This window comes from Mobula hypostoma, chromosome 23 (assembly GCF_963921235.1).
Source record: "Mobula hypostoma chromosome 23, sMobHyp1.1, whole genome shotgun sequence".
NCBI lineage: Eukaryota > Metazoa > Chordata > Chondrichthyes > Myliobatiformes > Myliobatidae > Mobula > Mobula hypostoma.
In genome coordinates, this window is record NC_086119.1 from 28,936,472 (window position 1) to 28,962,563 (window position 26,092).

Below are 26,092 nucleotides of genomic sequence, written 5' to 3' on the forward strand. Positions count from 1 at the left end.
CAGGGTAGATGAAAAATGTAAACTTCTTTAATAACAGGAATAGAAACTTTATTTCATTAGTGATGACTCTTGTAACTACAGATTGTCATTCAAATAAATCTGGTTCACCATTACCCTTAATGAAAGAAAATTTCTAATAGTCTGGCCTATATTTGACTCCAAACTACAGCAAAACAATGTAATCAAGATTCAAAATTGTTTAGTATCATTTCCAGTACACAAATGGAATAAAAGTAAATAAGTGGAGATGAAATAATTGTTACTTCAAATCCAATGCAGCACTAAAAAAATACTCTATAACAGGTTTCTCAACCAGGACCCCATGGAACCCTAAGGTTCCGTGAGAGGTCATGATTGAAAAGAAATAAACATTGTTTTTGAATGTGATGCTAGCCTTGCAGTGGTGGGCAGTGACTAAGCCGACTCGTTAGCAATCTCATTAGAGATCTCTTAGCCCAGTGTGCAGTCCATTTTCGGTTTTTGACACAGGATAGGGGAGGCTGTTGATAATTGGCGAGCGCTGTATTGCATAGAGGGGAGGGCAGTAGGTTAATAATTGGTGAATGCAGTATTGCACGGAGCAGAAGACAGCAGGCTGATAATTGGTGAGCGGTGTATTCCATGGAGGGGAGCACGGTTGATTAATGAGGAGCATGAAGGGTGTTTTCTCAGCATTGAATAAACTCACCCAACTTGGACTGCGATGTTAGCCTCTCCCTCCTGAATACCTCCCCCAACTTCCCCTTACGCACCACTGGCTGACTTATGGGAGCAAACAAACTCTATCGGTGTAGTAGAAAATTGGAGGGAAATTTTTTTTCTAAAGGAGTTTTTACACGCTGCAACCCAGGTGCTGGCCTGCCACTTTGCTGTTGTTATAAACATTGCAAAAGGTGAATTGTGTAGTTTAGAAGTGAATATTATTATGAAGTTTTCATATTTTTGTAGTTTTCTCATTTAGTTTTTTGTAATGCCTTTCTTTTTTATATTTTATTACCCCTGCGTTCGGACAAGATGCAACACAAAAATCTGCAAAAGTTTCACTCTCAATCAGTATGATTAAGTCGACGTATTGATGTCATGTCACGCAATGCCGAAGAGATTTTGTGTGATAAACTGAAAAACAACAGCTTCTCTATTGAAGCTGTTGATGGGTCAACAGATTTCACCAATAAATGTCATGTTGTAGCATTCGTAAGATTTGTAAGTGATGCTGAAATTCAAGAAAAGTTTTTCTGTTGCAAAGAGCTTCCTGAAACACACAAAGGCCAAGATACATGGTTTGTCTTCATATCTGGAAACAAAAGGTCTGTCTTGGAGGAACTTCGTTGGCATCTGTACTGATGGTGCCCCATCAATGGTTGGCTCCATGAGAAGTTTTGTTTCTCCTAAAAAAGAAAATCCTGACATTGTCATAACATTCTGCTTTCGTCACAGAGAGGTGCTGATGTCAAAAACTTTTGGAGATGAAATGAAAAAGTTCTGGATGATGCTATAGAGATGATTAACTTTATTAAACAAAGACCTGTTCACTCAAGAATGTTTTAAAAAAACTGTGTGAAAATATGGACAAAGTGCACGCCAGGCTCCTGTTACATACAGAAATCTGGTGCCTTAGCAGAGGGAGAGTTCTCAACAGAGTGTTTGTACTGAAAGGCGAATTGCAGGAATACTTTCAAGAAAATGGTAGGCCAGATTTTGCTGAGTGCTTTGAAGATGAAGAATGGCTGCAGAAACTAGACTAGTTAGCAGACATTTTTCATTATATCAACCAGTTGAACAAGTCTCTGCAAGACCCTGGAGAAAATGTTTTGACTTCAAGTGACAAGATTCTTGGATTTAAAAGGAAACTGAGTTGTTGGAAAAATCATGTTGCAAAAGGAAATCTTGAACCGTTTCCACTGCTGCTTGGGCTTGAGAGCAAGGAAAGATATCAGAAAGTCTCAAGTTTTATTGAAAACAGAAATCTATTATATTTGCCTTATGTTTTTAAATTTTATAAAAGGGAAAGAAAGTGATAAATTTCAAGAAAGGTAAGCTAAGCTTAACTACCTGTTTTTTTCAAGAAAGGTTGGCTAAAAATACATTCTCTACTCAAAAGAGCATTAACAATTATTTTTGGATTATTAAATCTACAACTTACCGATCACGCTAATGTAGCGTGAGCTGTAGATATAATAATTTTTACACAGCGGTTCCCTGAGACCTGAAAATTATTTCAAGGGTTCCTCCAGGGCAAAAAGGTTGAGAAATGCTGCTATATAATAAAGAACACAATAATAATAAAAACACAATAAATATAAATACATAAGATAGCTTATGTACATAGATTGATTATATGTCCATAAATTGACACTAGGCACAGAAATGTCTGTACATAAGGTAACTGCAGGAACTGATAAAGTGGTGGTGGTTGAGGGTGTGGAGCGGTGGATTAGAGCGTAAAGGTGTTGATCAGCCTTACTGCTTGGGAAAAGTAACTGTTTTTGAGTCTGATGGTCCTGGCAAGGAATCTACATTGCCTCCTCCCTGATGAGAGTGGGACGAACAATCCATGAGTGAAATAGGTGGGATTCTTCATGATGTTACTGGCCATTTTCCAGCACCCTTCTGTATATATGTCCTTGATGGCGGGTGAGTGGTGATACATTGAGCAGTTTTGAGTACCTGTTGCAGAGCTTTCCTATACACTACAGTGTAGTTTCGGTATCATGCAGTGATGTAGATTTTTATGATGCTCTCTACTGCACATCTGTCGAATGACATTATGTGCGTAGACCAGCTCTCTTCAGCCTCCTCAGAAAGTAGAGGCATCGTTGAGCTGTCCTGATGGTGTAGAATGTGTTCTGGGATCATGAGAGACGTGTACTCCTGGGAGTTTGTTACTGGTGCAGTTTCCATTGCTGCGCCACCACTGTAAAGGGGTGCAAGTTCTCCTGAAGTCAATATCCATCTTCTTTGTCTTGTTGACACTGAGAAAGAGGTTATTTGCATGGCACCAGGCCTCGAGCTCTTTCACCTCTTCTCTGTAGGCAATCTCATCACTGTTGAATCATTGGTGAACTTGACAAAGTGATACTCACTCTCAATAATTTCTCTTTCTGCTCCTCCTACTTCCTCAAGACCAAAGGTGTAGCTATGGACACTTGCACTGGTCTCAGGTATGCCTGTTTTTTTGTTGGCTACGTGGAACAGTCTATGTTCCAAGCCTACACCGGTATCACTCCCCAACTTTTTCTCTACTACATCAACGACTGCATCGGTACTGCTTCCTGCACCCAAGCAGAGCTCGTCGACTTCATCAACTTTGCCTCCAACTTCCACCCTACCATCAAATTTAACTGGTCCATTTCTGACACGTCCCTCTCCTTTCTCGATCTCTCCGTCTCTGTCTCCTGTATATCAGGAGACCCAACATAGACTGGGAGACAGCTTTACGGAGCACCTACACTCTGTCTGCCAGAGAACGCGGGATCTCCCAGAGGCCAGCCACTTCAATTCTACTTTCCATTACCATTCCGACACATGAGTCCATGGCCTCCTCTACCGCTGCATTGATGCCACACTCAGGTTAGAGGAGCAACACATTATATTCTGTCTTGGTAGTCTCCAACTTGATGGCATGAACATTGATTTCTTGCATTTCTGGTGACTGCCCTCCCCTTTCACCATTCCCGTTTCCCTCTCTCACCTCATCTCCTTATCCGCCCATTCCCTCCCTCTGGTGCTCCTCCCCCTTCTTTCTTCCATGGTCATCTACCCTCCCCTATCTGATTCCCCCTTCTCCAGCTATCCCTTTCACCTATCAGCTTACCAGCTCTTTATTTCACCTCTACCCCTCTCCCAGTTTCACTTATCACCTACCACCTGGTACTTCTTCCTCCCTCCCCCCACCTTCTCAATCTAACTTCTCATCTTCTTTTCTAGTCCTGATGAAGGGTCTTGGCCCAAAAAGTCAACTGTTTACGCTTTTCCATAGATGCTGCCTGGCCCGCTGAGTTCCTCCAGCATTTTGTGCATGTTGCTTAACAATGTGATTACTCGGGTGTTTGGCTGTGCAGTCATGTGCAAGCAGAGTGTACAGCAAAGGCCTCAACACACAGCCCTGGGAGTGTTGAGGCTGAAGGGAAGAGAGGAGCAGTTGTGCATCCAGTTTATCTGAGGTCTGTCGGTAAGGAAGTCCAACACCCAGTTGCACAGAGGTGTATTTAGACTGAGGGGAAGGAGTTTGTTCACCAAGCTCTGTGGGACAATAGTGCTGAATGCTGAACTAAAATCCAGAAGCTACATTCTGACGTAAGTGTTCAAAACATAAAAAGAAAATGTAAGCAAGATAAGAAGAATAAAATAAGCATACTCAAAATCTCCAGAATCAACCATATCAGCTAGCCAACTAACCATGCAAATTCCAGCTGTTTAACATCTTGGAAAATGCTTTACTTAACTGAGTAACACAGAGTTTAATGTAGCAACACTGTAATATAATCATATGATAGTATCAGGCCTTTTGGTCAATGTCATCTGTATGACCTTATGGGATATTGTCACCTGCTAAACTAGTTCTGGGAAATGGAATTAAACCCGATTTTTATTTTGTCAGAAATGGATTGATTGGATGAAATATGGGTATGTCTCGTTCCAGCTGAAGGACAGACACAGCAGAGGTAGCTGTACAGTTTTGTGGAGTCAGAAATCGAAACAGCACTCTGCTGCCGCCTCTGGTGTGTCTTGGCAGATCAAGAAGCCGGTGCTTGAGAGAACAGTCTGAAATCTGATTAACTCAATTTATAGTTGTCCACTAAATCTTTCTGTGTCAACAGATTTGCAGCAGCCATGCTGTAGCTGATAATGTAGGATATCTGGTGGGCAAGCATTCAAACTGTGTGCTTGATATGGTTTTCCAAACTGATGTACTGTATAAATATGGCTTTTGACTTATGATTTGATATTGCTTTTTATTCAGCCATCATGATTAAGTAGAAGATATTTCAGTCAACAAATCTCTCCTTTTCTTTCTCCTCCTTCTGTTCCATAATACCAGACAAGGCCTGACGTCATATTCTTGTCAGGTGCTGATAGATACAGCAAGTGCTTGCAAATTTAGGCACTACAGTACCTGCGATGTGTACTATCACTGTGGAAGTTGCAGTGAGGCAAAGATAGGCTGGGGCAGATGTAGTCAAGTGAGACCTTTGAAGTGAGACCACCAGAGCCACCTCTGCCTACTACAGATGAGATAGACTGTGGCAGTGTATACTCAAGCTAATCGACTGAGGCCACTATAGTGAAACTTATACAGAAAGGTCTTCCAAAAACATAGTGTCTCTTTACACAGTGGAGGATACCAGAGACAGACAAGATAACAGAAGGTTATGAAACATACACAACAACTAAAGCTCTATTGTCTTTACTAACTTTGAAATATCATCAGATGTCTGCTTGAAGTTTGATTGACTTTAACACCTCTATTGTGAATGGGGGATTGATCTTGCGTATAAGGAATTTAACCTTATACAATTTACAATGACCACTATCTGTAACTAATAAGCCAATTCTGTATAAAAATAGTAGTTTTCTGTTCAGACTTTAGAACAGTGTTGGTGACAGAGACTTGTGCTGTTTTCCTTGTGCACAAGTAAAATAAAAAGAATGCTTGAGTTGTAAGAGTGCATTGGCTCTGGGTGCAATTATTTTAGTTATTCAGCTAATTTATTTTATTATCAGCAACAACAGGTACTTTGACACCAGGGTTGGGAAGATGGAGTTGTGGGGTTGGGATGGAGTTACAGATGACAACAGATGATGGGGTGGTTGATAGTGGCATGAGAGGTTATCATGGCATTGGGAAGGCCTTGGATCAGGAGTCTGGAGTTGCTGGGGTATCTGAAAAGTTATTTCAGTGTGAGGTAGGATGCATTATATAGTGCAATTAAATAATTCCTTCCCTCCATCGCCAGATTATTGCAGCGAATTGCATCATTAGCAAAATGCCCTTCAGACACTCTCCGAGCACTTCCCAAACTTGTGGCATCTACCGCCAAGAAAGACAGGAGCAACAGGGGCCCATCAAGTCACAAACATTCCTGATTTGGAAATACTGTATATTACTGTTCCTTCATGGTAACCAGGTCTAAATCCTAGAACTCCCTTTCCAGTAATGTTTTTGAGTGCACTATCACCAGAATGGCTACAGTGGTGCTTGAGGTTAGTTCATTGTCATAGACGGTGATGTCTATACCCTGAAAAGTGAATGAAAAAAATACTTTATTTCCAGTTTATTGTATTTGGTGCTCCCTATGTGGTCTCCTCCATATTGCAAAAACAAAATGCAGAGTGGGTGACCATTTTCCACGTCACCTCCACACAATTCACATGTGACCCCCGGGCTTCTCGTCATTTGTCAATTTATTCTCCTCACTGGTCCTATCTGTCCTGCCTGCAGACAGCGGTAATCCGAAGTGAAAACAATAAATGTTGGGATCATTGAGCAGGTAAGGCAGCATCTTTTCGAAAATGCTGCCTGACTTGCTAATAATCCTTTGCGTTTTCTGCTCTTGCTTCCCATTGCAATCTCTCGGTCAGTTGCTTTTTTTTAAGATTATGAGAACACTCAGTCCTCTTGTATTGTCATTTAGAAATGCATACATGCATTGAGAAATGATACAATGTTTCTCCAGAGTGATAACACAGAAAACAGGACAAACCAAAGACTAACACTGACAGAACCACATAATTATAACATATAGTTACAGCAGTGCAAAACAATACCATAATTTGATGAAGAACAAACCACGGGCATGGTAAAAATAGTCTCAAAGTCCCCGAGTCGATCGACTCCCGAGTCCCCGATAGCAGGCGGCAAAAGGGAGAACCTCCCTGCCATAAACCTCCAGGCACCGGCAACTTGCCGATGCCTTGGAAGCAGCCGACCACAGCTGATACTGAGTCTGTCTGTCCGTCCGAAAACTTCAAGCCTTCGACCAGCCGCTCGGATACAGCCTCCCATGCGCCATCCCCTGCTGAGCACCTTCGACCTCACCCCAGCCGCTGAAACACGCAAAGCCGAGGATTTCAGGGCCTTCTGCTCCGGAGATTCCAGTTACCACACAGTAGCAGCAGCAGCGAAGCGAGCATTTCAGAAGTTTTCCAGATGTTCCTCCGTACTCTCATGTCCGTCTCCATCAAATCAGAATTGTGCACGGTCCCCTACTTGACAGATTACAGATATCATTCATTCACCGGAGAGGCCGCGCGCGCTGCCGTCGCGCCGCCATCTTCTCCTCCCTATTTTCTCACTGAAAGTGAGACACTGCTCCAATGAAGTTCAGCCAAAGCTCAAGGAATAGCATCTCATCCTCGGACTCCACACATTACAATCGTCAATGCTTTCAGCTAAACAACCATTACAGTCGTCTATCTTACATTTCCAGCATTCATTGATTTTAGTTTTCACGTGATGTTACATTTCATTCATGTAATCTCCTACTTATAGCCCCCTGAGGCACATTTTCTGCCATTCACTAGTCTTTATTACTCTGCATCAGTTGGCTTCATTATCACATTTCTCATTCAGCCTGTACCGTCTTCCATCCTATCAAGGACCTCGGGCTGAAATGTTGGCAGTTTATTTTTTTCTATAGATGCTGCCTGACCTGCTAAGTTTCTCTAGCATTTTGCATGTGTTTATATATGGCAGACTACCAATCTATTAGTTTAGGGAGGTCATCAATTAATAATCAGATGTCTTCAGCTGTGTTTGTCAGGGTTGCCATGATATTCAATGGAGTATAGTTGCTCTTGAACAAGGGAAATATGATCAGTCTGCTCCATCATTTTTAGCAGTAGAGGCATTCCTGAGTTGGAGGAAAGCCCTGTGCACTATAGAATTGTTGCCACGGTGGCATCTCAGCAGTCTTTGTGACCTGATTACACAGAGCCCAGCACTGAACATTCACATCAATGTCAGGGCCACCGCGTCATCTTGTGTGGTGGAGGCTTGAGTTTCCATATAGTGCTCAGCCACTATGTGGCTTCTACGTTGGCATTTATTTCAAGGGGAGTAGAATATAAAAGCAAGGGGATAATGCTCAGACACTAGTCAGGCCACACGTGGAGTACTGTCAACAGTTTTGGGCACCATATCTCAGAAAGGATGTGTTGTTATTGGAGAGAGTCCACAGAGGATCACAAGGATGATTCTGGGAATGAAGGGGTTAACATACGAGGAACATTTGGCAGCTTTGGATCTGTACTCACTGGAATTTAGAAGAATGCAGGAGGATATCACTGAAACCTACTGAATGTTGAAAGGACTAGGTAGGGTGGATGTGGAGAGGATGTTTCCTATGGTGGGGGTATCCAGAACTACAGAGCACAATCTCAAAATTACGGGGCAACTTTTCAAGATCTCCGAGGATCTAACCTGGTCCCAACATATTGATGTAGTTATAAAGAAGGCAAGACAGCAGCTATACTTCAATAGGAGTTTGAAGAGATTTGGCATGTCAGCAAATACACTCAAAAACTTCTATAGTTATACCATGGAGAGCATTCTGACAGACTGCATCAGTGCCTGGTATGGTGAGAGGGGGTGGGGTACTGCACAGGACCGAAAGAAGCTGCCAAAGGTTGTAAATCTAGTCAGCTCCATCTTGGGTACTAGCCTACAAAGTACCTAAGACATCTTCAAGGAGCGGTGTCTCAGAAAGGCAGCATCCATTATTAAGGACTCCCAACACCCAGGGCAAGCCCTTTTCTCATTGCTACCATCAGGTAGGAGGTACAGAAGCCTGAAGGCACACACTCAGTGACTCAGGAACAGCTTCTTCCCCTCTGTCATCTGATTCCTAAATGGACATTGAATCTTTGGACACTACCTCACTTTTTAAAAAAAAATACAGTATTTCTGTTTTTGCACTTTCTAAAATCCCTTTTTAAAATCTATTCAATATATGTAATTGATTTACTTGTTTATTATTATTTTATTTTTTATTATTTTTTTCCTCTGCTAGATTATGTATTGCAATGAACTTCTGCTGCTAAGTCAGGGGTCCCCAATCTATTTTGCACCACGGACCGGTTGAATATTGACAATATTCTTGTGGATATGACGAGAAGGCAGGTGTAAGCTACCTCACAGCATGGCAGTAGAAATCTTAACCAGGGAATTACACCTAGAAAGTAACATTTTTAATATTGAAATATAGCTTTAATATGGCAATATGTCTAAATGCAAAATACAGTATTTAGTCGATAATTGTTTTTGTTGAGGTACTTCAAGTCATTGTCGACTCATGGCAACCCTGTAGATAGTGTAATTATCTATAGGGTTTTCATGGCAAGATACGGAAGTAGATGACTAGGCCTTTCTTCCAGGAAGATATCGCTGCTACCCAGCTTGGGACCTGGCTGGATTTGAACTCTCCATCTCAAAGTCCAGTGCTGATGCCATTACACCACCGGCTCTAAATGCATTAGGGTTGCATTTTAGATCATTTTGAAAATGTGCTTTCATGGAACAAGGTTGTCACCTTGCTGAAACAGCACAACATTGTATGCATCAGCACCGATGTATTTTTGACTCTGGTGCTGAAGAAAGAGGATGATTAATGATAGAAAACATTTTTGTCTCTCATATTACAGGGCTATTAAAGAGATAGAGCATGTAATATATGAATGGCCAGTTAGTTTAAAAAAGGTATTTCTTCCTAATTCTTAAACTTCAGAACTGCATTACTGCCTCCATCCAGATTCCTGCCACTGCCTGTAAAGTGTTGGTATGTTCTCCCCGTGACCGCGTGGATTTCTTCCAGGTGCTCTGGTTTCCTCCCACAGTCCAAAGGCATACTGATTGGTAGGTTAATTGGTCATTGTAAATTGTCCAGTGATTAGGCTAGGATCAAATCGGGGGTTGCTGGGCAACATGGTTCGGAGGGCTGAAAGGGCCTATTCTGTGCTGTATCTCAATAAATAAATAAGTCTGAACATTTGTTATCCATTTTCGTCATCTTCATTAGTAATACTCACTAACATACTATTTGTTACAAGTAGCACACAAAACACAAAAAAAAAATTCTATGCTGCATATGGTGTCCTGTGAAATTTTAGAGGAAAATGAGACCAATAAGAATAAAAATCACACAAAATGCTGGAGGAACTCAGCAGGTCAAGCCGCAATAATGGAAATGAATAAATCATGTTTAAACTTATTATTCCTTGTGCAGTACTTTGATGATGGGTCATTTTCATTGAGGTAATAATTTCTAACAGCAAGCAAGGACGCATTAGGAAAGGTAATAGTAGGCAGCCGTCGATCCCAGGGGATCATGGCTTTGCGCCTCTGATGGTCTATGTCCTCTCCAGGGCACAAGCCTGGGCGGGAAGATTTGAAGAACCAGCTGCTGCCCATGTAGCAGGTTTCCCCTCTCCACGTCACCGATGTAGTCCAAGGGAAGGGCAAGCGCTGATACAGCTTGGCACCAGTGTCGTCGCAGAGGTTGCCAGAGTGAAGTTGTAATCAACATCAAACTGCCTTAGGGACCCCGGCTCTGCATTTCTTCCTCAGTGGATATGGCCACAAGGTTTAAAATCAGCATTTTCCTTCTACTAGGTGGGCTGCCGTCCAAGGCTGACTAGCTCCACCTGCCCGAACAACTGGTTTTGAGGCGCTAGTGGTCTGCCTTTGCCCCTTCTCTTGTCAGTAGAAACAGATCCGCCAGGCCTAGTAGCTAAGCCACACATGAAGGCCAAGAGTTGGACTTGGTTGTCAGAGACTGTTAGTGACACACGCCATTTGGAGCACTTTATAGGTAGTGGGAGCTGATTCCCACTATCACCCCCGGGCTTAGGAATCTAGAAAAGGTAGTGATGAGAGAAATATTGTGATCCATAGGATTATAACAAAATCTTCCAAATAATATTGCAACAACTCTGGTTTCCAGCATTTATATCATTTTACACTCTGTGTAAGTTCTAAGTTCACAAGTTACACAGAGCCTGATCTACTGAAACTACGACCAAGTCATTTCCATGGTTCTGATCTGAGCTAGCTATCAAATGGCAATGAATCTGGGAGTGTTGTATCTCTGTTTTCATGCAATTACTCTGCCACTAGAGACCATGAACTCCCCATTTAAATCTTTTGCAAAGCTGGTTCCTGCACAGATGGTGCAGATTCAAGACACCATTGTTTTAAATGAGGAACTAGGAGCCAGAATTAAGAGGCAGCGGTGAAGATAAATAAATGTAATTATTATAGAAGTGCAAACTTACCGACATGGTGTAAAAATATTAATTATCATGCAAATGGTAATTACTTTGTAATTAGTATTATTTTCTCCCGGGGCTACTTAGACTAGAATCAAAGTCCGCGTAGTCTCCTCTACTCCCCAGCTAAAGATTCTAGATGCAACCTCATCACACATATGACCAATAAAATTCTCAGAACACAAGACCTCTGACCTAAGCACAAGTAGATTTTCCTCACAATGCACACCACAATCAGACCAAGACATCCAGCTCCTTCTTCTAGTTCAGGTTAAGAACCTTGACATTTCACAATACAAGCAGCATAAAGCCTTCAGACAGCAGTTAATGTCCAGGAGATGGACAGTAATCACTGCCTGGTACCCCATCAACAAAGGTTTTGGAGACAAAATTTGAGAGTGGAGTGCCTTGTCAGCATCAGACAGACCACACCGGACAAGTCAAGAAACAGAAAACTTGTCCAATGCTCTAAGCGTCAGCTGGAGAAATTCAGCTGTGTGTGAGAACAATCCCTTGGACTGACACTTGGGTTTATCAGGATTTGAAGGAGATTTGGCTCTCCTCTCACCAGTTAAGCCAGGGAAATAACATACTTATTATGGAGTAACACACAGAGACAACTTAGCTTTTGAATCAACTTCAGAAGCTCTGAACTAAAAAGAAACTTTAAGCAGACTGATTGTGTTGCACACCACTGATACAAACAAACAAACATTTATTAATCAAGTTCAGGAACAGGACAAATAGAATGCTGTGTATATTTCACTGGAATTTGCCTCAGTAAAAATAAACTGCTCTGCTCCAGTTTCATTGAGTCACACAACATTGTAAAAATATCATCCGTGATAACCAATTATCCAATTCTACTGTACATCAATTCCATTTTTTAAAAATTCTCTATTCATTGTTATCAGATTCTACTGCTCACTGATGCACCACAGGCAATTTACATCGTCAATTAACCTACCAACCTGCATTTTCTCCGGAATCCGTTGGAAACCAGAGCATTCAGAGGAAACGCGTGTGGTCACAAAAAGTATGTCAGCACCCAAGATCGAGCTGTGATTGACCTCAGCGCTGTGGGACAGCATCATTACCCACTGTACCAGTGTGCTGCCCCAACCATTTGGTTGCCTGAACCGAATGGCCTCATTTATTTCACCACATGAACAGAATTCCCACTAAATCCCTGAAATAAAATAGTGGAAGATTCTTGGAGGAAAGTCATCTCCCATTAGTAAGCTGTAAAAGTTCTGATGAATGGCTATCCTCCTTGGGTAACTGAGAAGATCATAAGTTAACCACTAGGTGGTACCCTGTCATTGGTGCAAAATAAAACAAACAAAAAACTTTTTCAGTGTACTGAGGACACTGGCCACAAACTATACCAGTCTGCACCTGTTCCTTGGGTGATGGTGTCAATCTTTTTAAACCACTTTTCAAATATGTAACAGGAATTGTACTGGCAACTATTCTGCAAAGGGATTTAGAGCATAGAACAACCATTTTTTTTGGGCAGTGCCTCAGGGCAGAGGATCCAAAATAAAATTATCAGGAAGCATCTGAGATACCGTAATCATGACCAACTTCACTAAGTCCTGTGAAAAGAGAGCAGCAACCTGATTGATGAAGGAAGAGGCCTCTCAGCAGGAAGCTCTTTTCATCAAGAGTATTGAGGAAATGATTCTCCTATGGGAATCTCAGCAGGATGCAATGTATGCAATATTCCAGTTCAGCAACGGTCTGAGTAAAAGTATGCCAGATACTGCAGCCACAGCAAAGCCACAAATACTTTGACTACAGAAGAAAACCAAAAACACTTTGCCAGTAGATGTTAATGTCATGGTCATCATCAGCTTTTACACTGCCTGCTCTTTCCAGATTGGAACAAGAAATTAGTGTGGGTGCTAATAAAACCCACATTATGGTTGAGCAGGGTGAGTTGGTTGAACAATAAACCACAGCTGCAGTGATGCATCACCTTATGCCCTTCACCCATCACAGCTTTGTTCCTCATTATTATGCAAGAGGGAAGCACAGGTAATGGAGAATGTCACAGATTTGTATGAATTGGCTCTGTCACTGAATTGTTGCAAGTTTCTGTAGACTGTGAAACATAGGTCTGAAGCTTAAGGACAGAAATATGTAAGAAATTGGAGCAGAATGCCATACGGACCATTGAGCCTGCTCCACCATGCAGTAAGCCTGGTGAAAATTTTCATCTTCATTTGCCTAACCAATCCCCTTATTGCTTGACTTCATTGGAATCCATATCTTTTCATTTTAGTTTTTAATTTATTGAACCCACACCAAAAGCATGACGAAGGCTGATGCCCTGATGAAGAGTCTCAGCTCAAAACATTGACTGTTTATTTCCCCAGACAGATGCTGTCTGACCTGCTGAGTTCCTCAGGCATTTTGTGTGCATTGCTCTGGATTTCCAGCATCTGCAGAATCTCCTGTTCGTAAGGACATTGGTTTTCCTTTGTTATATGGAAACACAAATAGTCAAAAAAAAAACTCTCTTAAACTGTAACAATGTTCAAAATTGATGGAATATTCAGATAAAGGGCACATTGTCAAGGTGAAAACCCTGACGAGCAAAATGGTGAATAGAAAGAAAAACTCTGTGTCATCTTTTAGATGGAATGAGTTTAAAGAAATAAATGGAAAAGCAAGTATCCAGGATAAGAGCAAGAAACGCAGAGAGAAACTGGAAGGAAGTTCTTTGTAATGCACATGTGTGTCTTCACAGTGAAGCTCAGCAATGCCGAGTTTCTAGAGAAATGTGAAGAGAAGGAGAAGAGGAAATCTGATAGGAGAGGGTAGAAGATCATGGAACAAAGGGAAGGGGGAGGAGCTCCGGAGGGAGGTGATGGTAGAACACCCAGTATTACCTTCCACCCCAACGCCACCTGTCCTTCACCATCCCCCATTCTCATTTTCCAATCTCACTTTATCTCCTTGCCAGCCCATCATCTCCCTCTGGTGCTCCTCCCCTTCCCTTTCTTCCATGATCTTCTGTCAGATTCCCCCTTCTCCAGCCCTTTATCTCTTTCACCAATCAACATCCCAGCTCTTTACTTCACCCCTCTCCATCCCCCACTTTCACCTATCACCTACCATCTTGTACTTCTTCCCAACCTCCCCCCACCTTCTTACTCTGACTTCTCATCTTTTTTTTTTCTCCCCAGTCCTGATGAAGAGTCTCAGCCCAAAATATCAAACATTTATTCATTTCCATAGATGCTGCCTTGCCTGCTGAGTTCCTCCAGCATTTTGCCTGTGTTGGTATTTATCAGTTTTGAGGTCACTAAATTTTTGAAAACAAATTATTTATGTTGGTCAAATCAAAATCTTCCTCTGTTCTGGCTATGGTCTAATGTGTGGTCTCTCTTGTATTATTTATATGGAGCTACATCATAGACTGCCTACAGTAGGCAACTGAAAGACTTGGAACAACACCTTACAAAAGATTTTGACAATCATTGGGAAGGAGAGACGCACTAACACTAGTGTACTGGAGAAGGCCAACATGAACAGCATTTCCACCATGATAAAGCAATACCAACTCTGATGGAATCAGAATCAGGGTTATTATCACCAGCATGTGACATGAAATTTGTTAACTTAGCAGCAGCAGTTCAATGCAATACATAATCTAGCAGAGAGAGAAAAAAATAATAACATAAAACATAATAATAAATAAACAAGTAAATCAATTACATATATTGAATAGATTTTTAAAAATGTGCAAAAAACAGAAATGGATAGGTCATGTCTCCCCAAAAAGATTCTTTACTCTCAGTTGATGGAAGGTCAGCACGCCCCTGGTAGGCAAGGAAACACTGCAAAGATAACACCAAAATTAGCCTGAAGAAATTCAGCATTACATCTAAAATCTGGAAAGACATTGCACTCAATAGATACACCTGCAGGAATTCTGTTCAAGCGGAAGCTACGCTATGTGAAAACGACCTTCGCTGTGCCACAGAGAAGCAGCAGCTGTGAAAGGAGAGACTGAACAACCAAAAGACCCAACCTCTAAACACAACCACCACTTGCTCTTGCCCACCTTGCAGCAGACTATGTGGATCCCTGATCATCCTTTACAGCCAACCGAGGACCCACCAATACACAACCCCTTAGGAAAACATCATATTCTAATTGAGTGATCACACTACTACAGGAAAATAGAAAAAAAAATCTTTCCTAATCCATACCAAGTCCTATTCATTCATTGCCCCTGTGCTTGATGAACATATTTTCTCCTATCTAAGGAATACTTGGTCAAAATTTTCAAATTTCCACATCCGTGGGTTTATCTTTGCAAATAGATTAGTTCTGAGCTCATATTCTTTACAGACACATAGATGAGATTATATATTCATCAGTTCCTTGGAATGGATGTATTTTTGTTCTATTATCCAGTGAGTGAAAAACAATTTATATCCTATTTAATTAATATTGATAACTTACAAATCAGTGGGTTACATACACAATCTAAGGGTGTACTGTTTCATGCAGGTAGCAAGGTGGAGATATGCCTCTACCAAAGGAGGTGTAAGTGCTCCTTTCTTCCACTAGCCCACAGGTCACCCTTGGGCAAGGTGTAGCACCTGCTCAAACAGATAATCTCTGAAGAGTATTGATAAAGGCTGAGATCACCTGTCTTATAAAGACATTTCCCAGTAGAAGGCAATGGCAAACCAATTCTGCAGCAAAATTTGGCAGAACAATCATGCTCATGGAAAGACCATGATCACCTGCATCATACAGCGCGGTACGCAACAAACAAACAAACTGTTTCATGCACAAACACATAATTGACACTTTTCTGACATCTTGTTCTAGTTGGGATTTTATAAGCATAGAGTGTGCCTGACTTTTAAATTTAATGTCTCTGATAGATTCCTGTTTTGTTAAAGCAGAATGTAGATACTTTTGCAAGGCCTTGTTTCCTTATCTCAATCTTATATCAAAGATAACACCAATTTGAATATAATTGCAGACAATCTCAAGGACACAGAATTATTTTTGTGTCTTGCAACAGGAAATGCACAACTATATCTGCAAGGGGGTACTTGAATTTATTACCTGCCCATCTTGAATTATGCATCCAAGACATTCAGATGGAGCTTTTATCATTGCAAACACAAGGAAATCTGCAGAAATCTGCTGCCTGGCGTGCTGCGTTCACCAGCAACTTTTATGTGTGGAGCTTTTATCATTGTGTTTTTTCATCAAACCATTTTAATTTACGTGAAACCAAGCATCACCAATGATAAAGTCACATTGCAGTAGTACCATGGAAACAGAACACCATATTAACTCCAGGTATCAAGAAATCTACAGTAAGTAGAAAATACTCATTTACCCTCCCTTTCCACAATTACCTTGCCTACAATTCCAACTATAATTGACTAAGACTTTCTCTTTCAACTTCTCCAATGCCAAACTCCTCAGTCCTATAACAAAGATCCTGGAGGACCCTGCATCTGATTCATTCATGTGAAGACTAAACAGTAATTCTTCATTTCAACACATCCTTCCATATGTTACATTAAGAAACTTTGTGGTGATAGTGACAAAACCTCTGCTTGATTTTCTATTTCCCACTGTCAGCTCTTTCATCATTTCTGCCAGCTTCAGAGGGAAGCATACAAAAAAAATGTAATTATGACATATTTAAATTGGGGAAAAACTTTCCTTTCTCACATCTAAAACTCAGCCAGAATTAAAAATTGTGGCCACATACTGTGTTTTACATTTCACAAATATTATGAAACCAGCAAAGACGAATGAACTTACAATGATACTAGAAATTTGTGTACCAGAAATAAGCAAAATAACAAAATAAGCAGAATAAGAGGAATTAGTATTCAAATTAGCAGTCAACAAAAAATATCATTATTGTCCCTGGCTGCCTCTAACTAAAACTAACTAACTAGGACAAAGCGTGAATATGTAACTATACTCATTTGTTCCTACTACGGCCCAACCTACATGACAAATTACCATAACCCATAAAACGCGCAACACAAAATACAAGTAGACAAAAAAAAAATGCATGGATCCTACACAGCATATATTCAGTCAAGTTGGAAGAGCGATGTGACGATAGCCATCTGTTCTTTTTTTTTTGGTAATATGAATAGAGTGTTAAATATTGGTGAAGACACTGGAGATAATTCCTCTTACACTTACAAATATTGCTGAGGATCATTCCATTCCACCCAGAAGAGCAGCAAGGGCATTGGTTTAATGCCTAACCCAAAATTCAGGTTGCTCTGACAATGCAGTGTAGTCACCACATTATACTTCCATTGTTTAAAATTTTCATTGACTCCCTTCAGATTCAACTATAAGATACTGAAGCAGAATTAGGCTATTCAGCCTGTTGAATCTGCTCCACCATTTTATCTTGGCTGATCTGTCATCCCTCTCAACCCCATTCTCCTACCTTCTCCCTGTAACTTTGATAAGCTTACTAATCAAGAACCTATCAATGTCCGCTTTAAATATACCAGACTGTGACAATAAGTTCAACAGATTCACCTCCCTTAAACTATAGAAATTCCTACTCATCTCTGTTCTAAAGGGACGTCTTGTATTTTGAGGCTGCGCTCTCTTGTCCTGGACTCTCCAACTACAGGAAATATCCTCTCCATGTCCATTCTATCTAGGCCTTTGAATATTTTTTAGGTTTCACACGAGGGACAATGTACTACAGCCAACTGCCAACAAAACACATTAATTGATGATATTAAAACAATAATCTTATATAGTATATTATACAAGAGTCTTGTCTTTTTTAAAAATCGGTATCTCAGTTTTACTGTGTGACCAATATTTATTTTTCAGCAGGTTATCTCCCTGGAAATTCTAATTGGCACAAATATTTTAGCCAGTTTCTGCTTTTAGATGCTGAGGCCAAAACAGAATCACTATTTATATTTTTGACAATGTATGGAATGGTGAAGCTTAAGAATGTTAAAAAGTTCAAGACCCAAATTACTTCTTTTTGCATTTCATTGTTCCAGAGAAATGAACAGCCTTGACATGTTTTGCTGAATATTTGCAAATATTTTCAAACAGCTGTTTCTCTTTTGGATCACATACTCCTTTGGGGTTCATGAACAACTATGACACAAAAGAGTAATAGAGCGATACAGCACAGAAACAGGCCCTTTGGCCCATCTAGTCCAAACTATTATTCCAAACTATTATTCTGCCTAGTCCCATCAAGCTGCATCTGGACCATTCATGTACTCATCCAAACTTCTCTTAAATGTTGAGATCGAAATTGCATCCCCAACTTCTGCAAACAGCTCATTATACACTCACCACCCTCTGAGTGAAGAAGATCCCCTCATGTTCCCTTTAAACATTTCATCATTCACCCATAACCCATGACTTGTAAGTCGAGTCTCACCCAACCAATCGTACATTATTTTACCTGTGCACCAAGGACTGCATGAACCCTGTCACCACACTGTTCTGAAGTCTGAACAGAGAAATTCCATTTCTATACAGAATTGACTAGCAGTTATAGATATGACCATTTGGTAAACTATGTATGTTTGAATTCCTTACTTGCAAGATTAAAGTATCATTGATTATCAGTTTCTATTGACTTTTAACTCCTCTATTGTGAATGGCACTTAAAGTTAATAAAGTAAACGTCCCTTAGTTGGTGTGTGTGTTTCACATCTTTCTGCTGTCTTGTTATCTCACCTCCTGTAAATATAACCTGCTTTGTGAAGTGAAGCCATGCTCTCCAAAGAACTTTCTAGAAATGGTCTCATTTCAGAAGTCTTACTCGTCTGAGCTGACTACACATTTCCCCTGGCTATTCTTGCCTGGACATTATCTTTAACCCTGGCCTTACCACAACTTATACTCTCTCCTTTTTGTCCTGTAGAGGACAACACGAATCTCACTGAATTTCAACAGCACAGTGTCTCTGAAACTGTGACAGTTGCATCAGGAGCAATTGGTTGTTGTATCATAATAAAGGTGCTGCTGTTTGGACCATTGCTCCACAGAATTATCTCAGACAAGAGATTAAAACGAATATCAGAATCAGGTTTATTATCACCGGCATGTGACGTGAATATGACAACTAGCAAGAATGCAGCTCCCTTTGCCTACTGTATAATGGAGTTGCCCTGGCTCCCCCTAGTAAAGAATGAAGCCAGCTAAAGGGTCTCCATTGTGATGATGAAATCCCTTGTAACTCCTGCCCAGTCTTCTAGCTGGTTATGTACAGCTAAATTGCTGATGTTCTCAGGTGTTTCAAGGATGTATGTGCGACACTCCCAGCCAATAATGACATAAGTATCACCATTCTCAGTCAACTAGAAAACTAGTGCTAGTCAATTTTGAAGGGTCACAGTGTGATTGTCACTATTTCAGCAGTAATGTCACTGATGGCCTGGCTCATATCTTGTAGTGCTAAGGCTGTATCAATAGCCAATTTCCCCGGCAGTGCTGAGGCCACATTAATACTTTCACAAGCCAGTCTCAGTTCCACAGAATAGGAAAGCAACAATCAAGAAATGCTCAGTCTCTGTAGTACTTCAACTGCAGACCCACACAGTACGAGTAGAAAGAGCACGGGCAGGCTATACATATATGGTACTATGTAGGCCAGATAACAACAACCCCTCCATGGATTTTGTTCAGGCCAAAGAACCCTTTTTAGAAGGGGTATCCCTGGAAGACAGTGATATGCCTAATGGCCACATACCCAGTAGTATAACCCCTCCATGGATTTTGTTCAGGCCAAAGAACCCTTTTTAGAAGGGGTATCCCTGGAAGACAGTGATATGCCTAATGGCCACATACCCAGTAGTACAGTTAACGGGATTTGGAAGGTCGCTGGTAGTACAAGCATTCTTACCCAAGTCTCATTCTAAAGCACGGTGGTTACAATAACCACTCTTATCCTCATGAAGCAGTTTCAGAACTGGGAATTTATACAGTCCTTTGTAGGAAGGTTGATACTGTGGGAGTTACAGTAAGACAAGGGTTATAATGCCCATACACGGATGACTGTGATGGTGTGTAGTCAAACCCAGACAAGGGAGACTTTTGAAATGTGTACTCAAGCCAGTGCCATGCCATTCTCCTTGTGCACGAGTAACATAAAGCATAGTTGAGTTGTAAGAGTGCGTGTGTAGTGGATCCAGTTACTTTATTTTTTTTTAAATCGGAAACAACAATACCATCCTTTAAAACAATTGCATTGGCAAAAGGCACTTCTACGGGCAGTGGAGTCATATGCTCCTTTCACAGCTCAAGTAATTCACTTTGATTCAGGGATATAGGCTGCATTGGCAAGTCACTTTTCAAATGTACGGACTCCAAAACACAGCCAACAACTTGGCAAGTTAGTACATGATGCATCTTCATAACAAAGATAAAGTGTTAGGAATGTTACTGTCATGAGATTAAACAGGAAATAGATGCACAGACTATCCGAAACAAATAACGCATTGTGAGGACTTAAGGTCACAAGCAGTAATGATCAAAAATTCAGTTAGTCAGTCCTTGTCGTCAAGGTTCTTCTGGCTACTGGTTCTCTGGTCTGGTGGTGCTGTTGGCTTGATATGTGATGTGCGGATAGTCATCGACCACCCTTAGACCTTCAGAGCAGTATATGTGGTTAGCGGTACTTGAAATGGGCCTTCCCAACAGGGCTCAAGGCAATTCGTTCGTCAGTAGGATCTCACCAGTAGCCAATCTCCCAGCTGGTAGATCTGACACTCCTGTGGGGATGGCCTGTTACACAATTTGGAGCACAATGAATTGCCATGAGGCCCAGTGGGAGCACCACTGGCCACTTTAGTGCAGTCTCTTCACGCAATTTAACTAACCTGCTATTCGGGGTCGCATTCTGTCTTCCAGCTGCCCCAGTAGATTGTGGGTAATAACAGCAAGTAAAATGATGCAAGGCTTTTCTGAGTTCTACCATTAATGGTATAACTGTTATCTCTTGAAATTTCTTAGGGATCCCAAACCTAGGAAAAAATTGTCATAATCAAAGAGTTAGCAACAGTTACAGCATCATTTCTATGAGTCTGGGGTATCAAGTAGCCATAGAATTTGCTGCTTCTGCCCTGGCAAAGGAGTTTGTTTTTTTGTTCCCTCTAGTAATTTCATCATTCCTGTTAGTATGAGCCTCACATGTTATAACACAATTGCAGTTGGTAATTTAAAAAAATTCATCGTTAGTTCATGGTGTTTTATCACAGTTTCTGAAGAGATAAGAAACCCATGTAGTTTCCATGATTGTCCATTATCATGTGTACTCCTAAGGTGCCACAAGATTCAGAGTAAGTATGTACGGCAGCACCAGCAGCAAGGATGCAGGCTTTTGTGTGGTGCAGCATGCAGACTGGAATCAGCACGGCCCCCAGTGCTCGAGGAGCAGAAGGCAAGTTGTATGGTGGTTGACTGCAGATTTCCTCTGCATTCGTGGACTCAGGGTCTGGACTTTTTTTTGGCGTGGCTGTATTTTACTGAAATCTTACATGTGCTTGCTATCTTATATGTGCTATATGTGCTTTGAGCTGTGTGTGACTGTTGGTACAGTGTTTTGTACCCTGGTCCCAGAATAGCGCTTTCTCATTTGGCTGTATTCATGGGTATTCATGTATGGTTGAATGACAGTTGAATTGAATTGAATTTTGTTCAGCTGTTTGTGTGGAATAGGAGTGAAGGTAGCTATGTCACCTCAGCTGCTATCACCTCATATTCACTAAAATTTTTTGCAATATCAGATTGGGAGGAAAAACCAAAGAAAAATTATATACAGGCTTACATCAGGTGGTATTTTAGACCGGGCAGAATCAAATTGTACGTTCTTAAGTGGAGTTCAGGAACAAATTATTTCAAGCAAACCATGTAACCTATGATGGAGGTGAATGTAGAAACTGTTAGCAAGTTTTCTTGGCGCTCAGGGCATCCTCATTCCCAGTGGCATAGGCTGTCCACAAACAAAAACATACCTCTCACAGACATTACCATGTTTTACCCCTACCATGTCTACTTTCCCATTTCCATGTTTGTTGAAGTGAATTAAAAACATATAATATCATACATTCAGAATGACGTTATCCAAAATATATCTACGATGTTCAAAACAAAATTAATAAGAGTCTCAAGTAGGTCATGTGAGCCATACGTGTATAAAGCAGATAATGTTAAAACTTCAGTTTACAGTGAAATGTTAAGCAGAAGATAGTCTTCAAATGATTAGCCAAAATTTGGTCACTTGTCAATTTGGATAAGTATAAAGGACAGCTGCAAATTAAAATAACATTCAAACAACATTTAAAGTGGATGCAATCCCTTTAAAATAATGTACATTATTGCCCAGAGACTATAATGGTGCATCCACGAAGTCTCACCTAAGTTTTGTCCCCATTCCCCCTAAGAGTTTTAATCCTTTGAAGTTATAATTACTTTTGGCAATGTTGTAAAACACTCTCAATTTTACTTAAGTCTTCTCATCTCACACATGTAACAGTATGTGTTTTCCTTTAGCCTAGGATGCAACTTACAATATTATAATACCTATTAAGACTGGTGATCCACTTCTAGAATTAACCTGGAATTCTTTTGAAAACAGTACATACACGTTCTAGATATTCATTACCATCAACGTATTTTGTATAACACTGTATTTTATGCCAATCTACAGTGCGAGGGAAACATTTTCTTGGAGCTCCTACTAGATCAGTTGACGGTATATATAAGTCAACATATCACTCATCCCTTCTGCACACCTCCGCCTTCCATCACCCAGAGTGCCTGTGGCAGGGTACCAGCTAACACAGCCATTGAGCACTGAACAGACACTACTTGCTGTGGGCCTTATTGAAACCGTGCCTGGGGAAGGGAGTGGTACAGCATCCAGTTCATCCTCAAACTCTGGTGCCAACTATTTCTTTTCAAACAGTGAGGAGTTTTATACTTTGCCTGTTCTTTCAGTGTCTTTCCGTTCTTTAACTTTTGTTCATATTCTCTGCTTTTTACAGGATTCATCTAATCATTTTTGCATTTCAGATCTACGTTGAACCTTACAGGTCACCCTACAGTCTTCTCACATTTTCATTTCTCTAACAACACGTTTGTAGACTTAGCACAAGGAGGGCGGCATGGCTCCTGTCACCGCACTGTTCTGAAGTGTGAGCAGGCAAGTTCTATTTTCATACAGAATTGACTAGCAGTTACAGATATTCACTATTTGGTAAACTCTTTATGTTTGCAAGATAAATCACTGTTCACAACAGAGATGTTAAAAGTCAAAAGAATTGGGGGAATCACAGCTGGAGAGGGTATAAGACCCATCCTGGCCCAGTAGAAAAGTGGGTGACATGGTAGCATCATGGTTAGCACAACACTTTACAGTAGAAGTGACTTGGGTTCATTCCCACCACTGCCTGTAAGGAGTCTGCAGCTCAAAAAAAAAGTGAAATTATGAAGAAAGTACAGCAGCACCTCCACTTTCAGAATCAGAATCAGGTTTATTATCACCAGCATGTGACATGAACTTTGTTAACTTAGCAGCAGCAGTTCAATGCAATACATAATATAGGAAAGAAAAACAAAATAATAATAGTAAGTAAATCAATTACAGTATACATATATTGAATAGATTAAAAATTGTGCAAAGAACAGAAATGATATATATTAAAAAGTAAGGTAGTGTCCAAGGGTTCAATGTCCATTTAGGAATCAGATGGCAGAGGGGAAGAAGCTGTTCCTGAGTCGCTGAGTGTGTGCCTTCAGGCTTCTGTACCTCCTATTCTGACAGGCTGCATCACTGTCTGGTATGGAGTGGGGGGGGGGGGCTACTGCGCAGGGATCAATAAAGTATGACTATGTAACAGTGAGAAAAGGGCCCGCCCTGGGTGCTGGAGGTCCTTAATAATGGATGCTGCCTTTCTGAGACACCACTCCCTGAAGATGTCCTGAGTACTTTTGTAGGCTAGTACCCAAGATGCCGACTAAATTTACAGCCCTCTGCAGCTTCTTTTAGTCCTGTGCAGTAGCCCCCCACTCCATACCAGACAGAGATGCAGCCTGTCAGAATGCTCCATGGTATATCTATAGAAGTTTTTGAGTGTGTTTGTTGACATACCAAATCTCTTCAAACTTCTTAGAAGTTGGTAAGGATTCTGCATGACATCTAAATTGTAAATGTGACAAACTTCTGTAAGTGTATAGTGGAGAGTATATTGATTGGTTGCATCACAGCCTGATACAGAAACCACCAATGTACTTGAGTGGAAATCCTGCAAAAAGTAGCGGATATGACTCAGTACATCATGAGCAAAGCCCTCCCACCATTGACCAGATCTACACAAAACGTTGTATAGATGCAGGTCTCATCAGAGACCCCCAATACCCAGACCATGCTCACTTCTTGCTGCTGCTATCAGGAAGAAGCCTCAGGACTCACACCACCAAGTTCAGGAACAGTTATTACCCTTCAATCATCAGGCTTTTGAAACAGAGGGGATAATTCCAGGCAACTTCACTTGCCCAATCATTGAACTGTTCCCATAATCTATGGGCTGGCTTTCAAGGACTCTTCATCTCATGTTCTCGATTTATATCTCTTATTGATTTATTATTATTATTTATATTTATTTTTCTTTTGTATTTGCACAGTTTGTTCTTTTGCACACTGGTTATCTGCCTTGTTGGGTACAGTCTTTCACTAATCCTATTATGGTTATTGAATTTATTGAGTATGCCTGCCAGATAACAAATCTCACGGTTGTATACTGTGACATATATGCACTTCAATCATAAAATTTACTTTGACCTTAGATAGGTTTTCAGAAAGAAAGGTGTGAAGAGATATGGAAAGAAACTAAGAATATGGCATTGAGAAAAATGTTCAGCTAAAATTAATATATGGTGGAGAAGGTGAAAGGGACTGAATGGCATCTTGCTGGTTAAATGTTTTGATATTTCCACATTACTATCTTTATACTGTTGCAAATATTAGTTTTCTTACATAACAAATATTTTTCTGACACAATGGTTGGTTGAACCCTCCAAGGTTATGAACATTTAGAATACTTGTCTGGCTGACATATCACTGAATGCGTTGCTAACTTAACATTATAGCAACAGCTACTAAACATTCTAACGAAGAACTTTAAGTTTCTGTCTCTTGCTGACTTCTCAAGTAATTCCAACACTTTCTGTTTTTAATTCAGCTTTCTGGTACCTGCAGGGCGTTTTTTTAGATTAGCTTTTCAGCACCTCAAGATTGTTGACTGCTGTCCCTCCTTAAAAATTCAGCTTCATGTTCCCTTTGAACTTTTCAGGTAACATTGTTTTATAAAATGAACTGGTGATATTGCCTCGGTTTCTTTCGCTATAGTTACTACCTGACCCATGAGTATTACCTGTTCCTATTATGCTCGAGTGGGAGGCAGAGAATGTCAAAATTTTTTAAGTTCCTCTCAACAATCAACCTGCTGGGGGATCCAAGCAGGACGGCCAGAGTTTGGGGGTGGGGTGGGGTGGGGGGGGATGGATTTGTTCGCATTTCGGGTTGGTACAGTACCTGCATCAGCCCATCTGATTCTGATGCTGCTCGGCCCACTATCTGTCGCTCCAGATTCCAGCATCTGAGATCTCCTGTGTCTCTGTTCAAATCTCCTCCCGCCCGCACAGGTTACATCTTCCCTTTGCGTGAGTCAACCAGAAAAATTAACCCAGCGGCCTCCCACTGCAGGTTTTCCTTTCGGTTTTTTAAAAGCCCTCGTGACGTACGATACGAACTGGGTGAACGGGC

At 40.9% G+C, this 26,092-nt stretch overlaps 1 long non-coding RNA gene across 1 annotated transcript; it reads right to left on the reverse strand.

Moving 5' to 3' along the window:
* Positions 1–77: 77 nt before the first annotated feature.
* LOC134336781 (uncharacterized) lies at positions 78–26,031 on the reverse strand. Its single transcript, XR_010015881.1, has 3 exons — positions 25,862–26,031; positions 21,147–21,290; positions 78–1,388 (listed from the first exon to the last, which is right to left on the reverse strand). It is a non-coding gene; the product is annotated as an uncharacterized LOC134336781 (long non-coding RNA).
* Between the last annotated feature and the right edge of the window lie 61 nt (positions 26,032–26,092).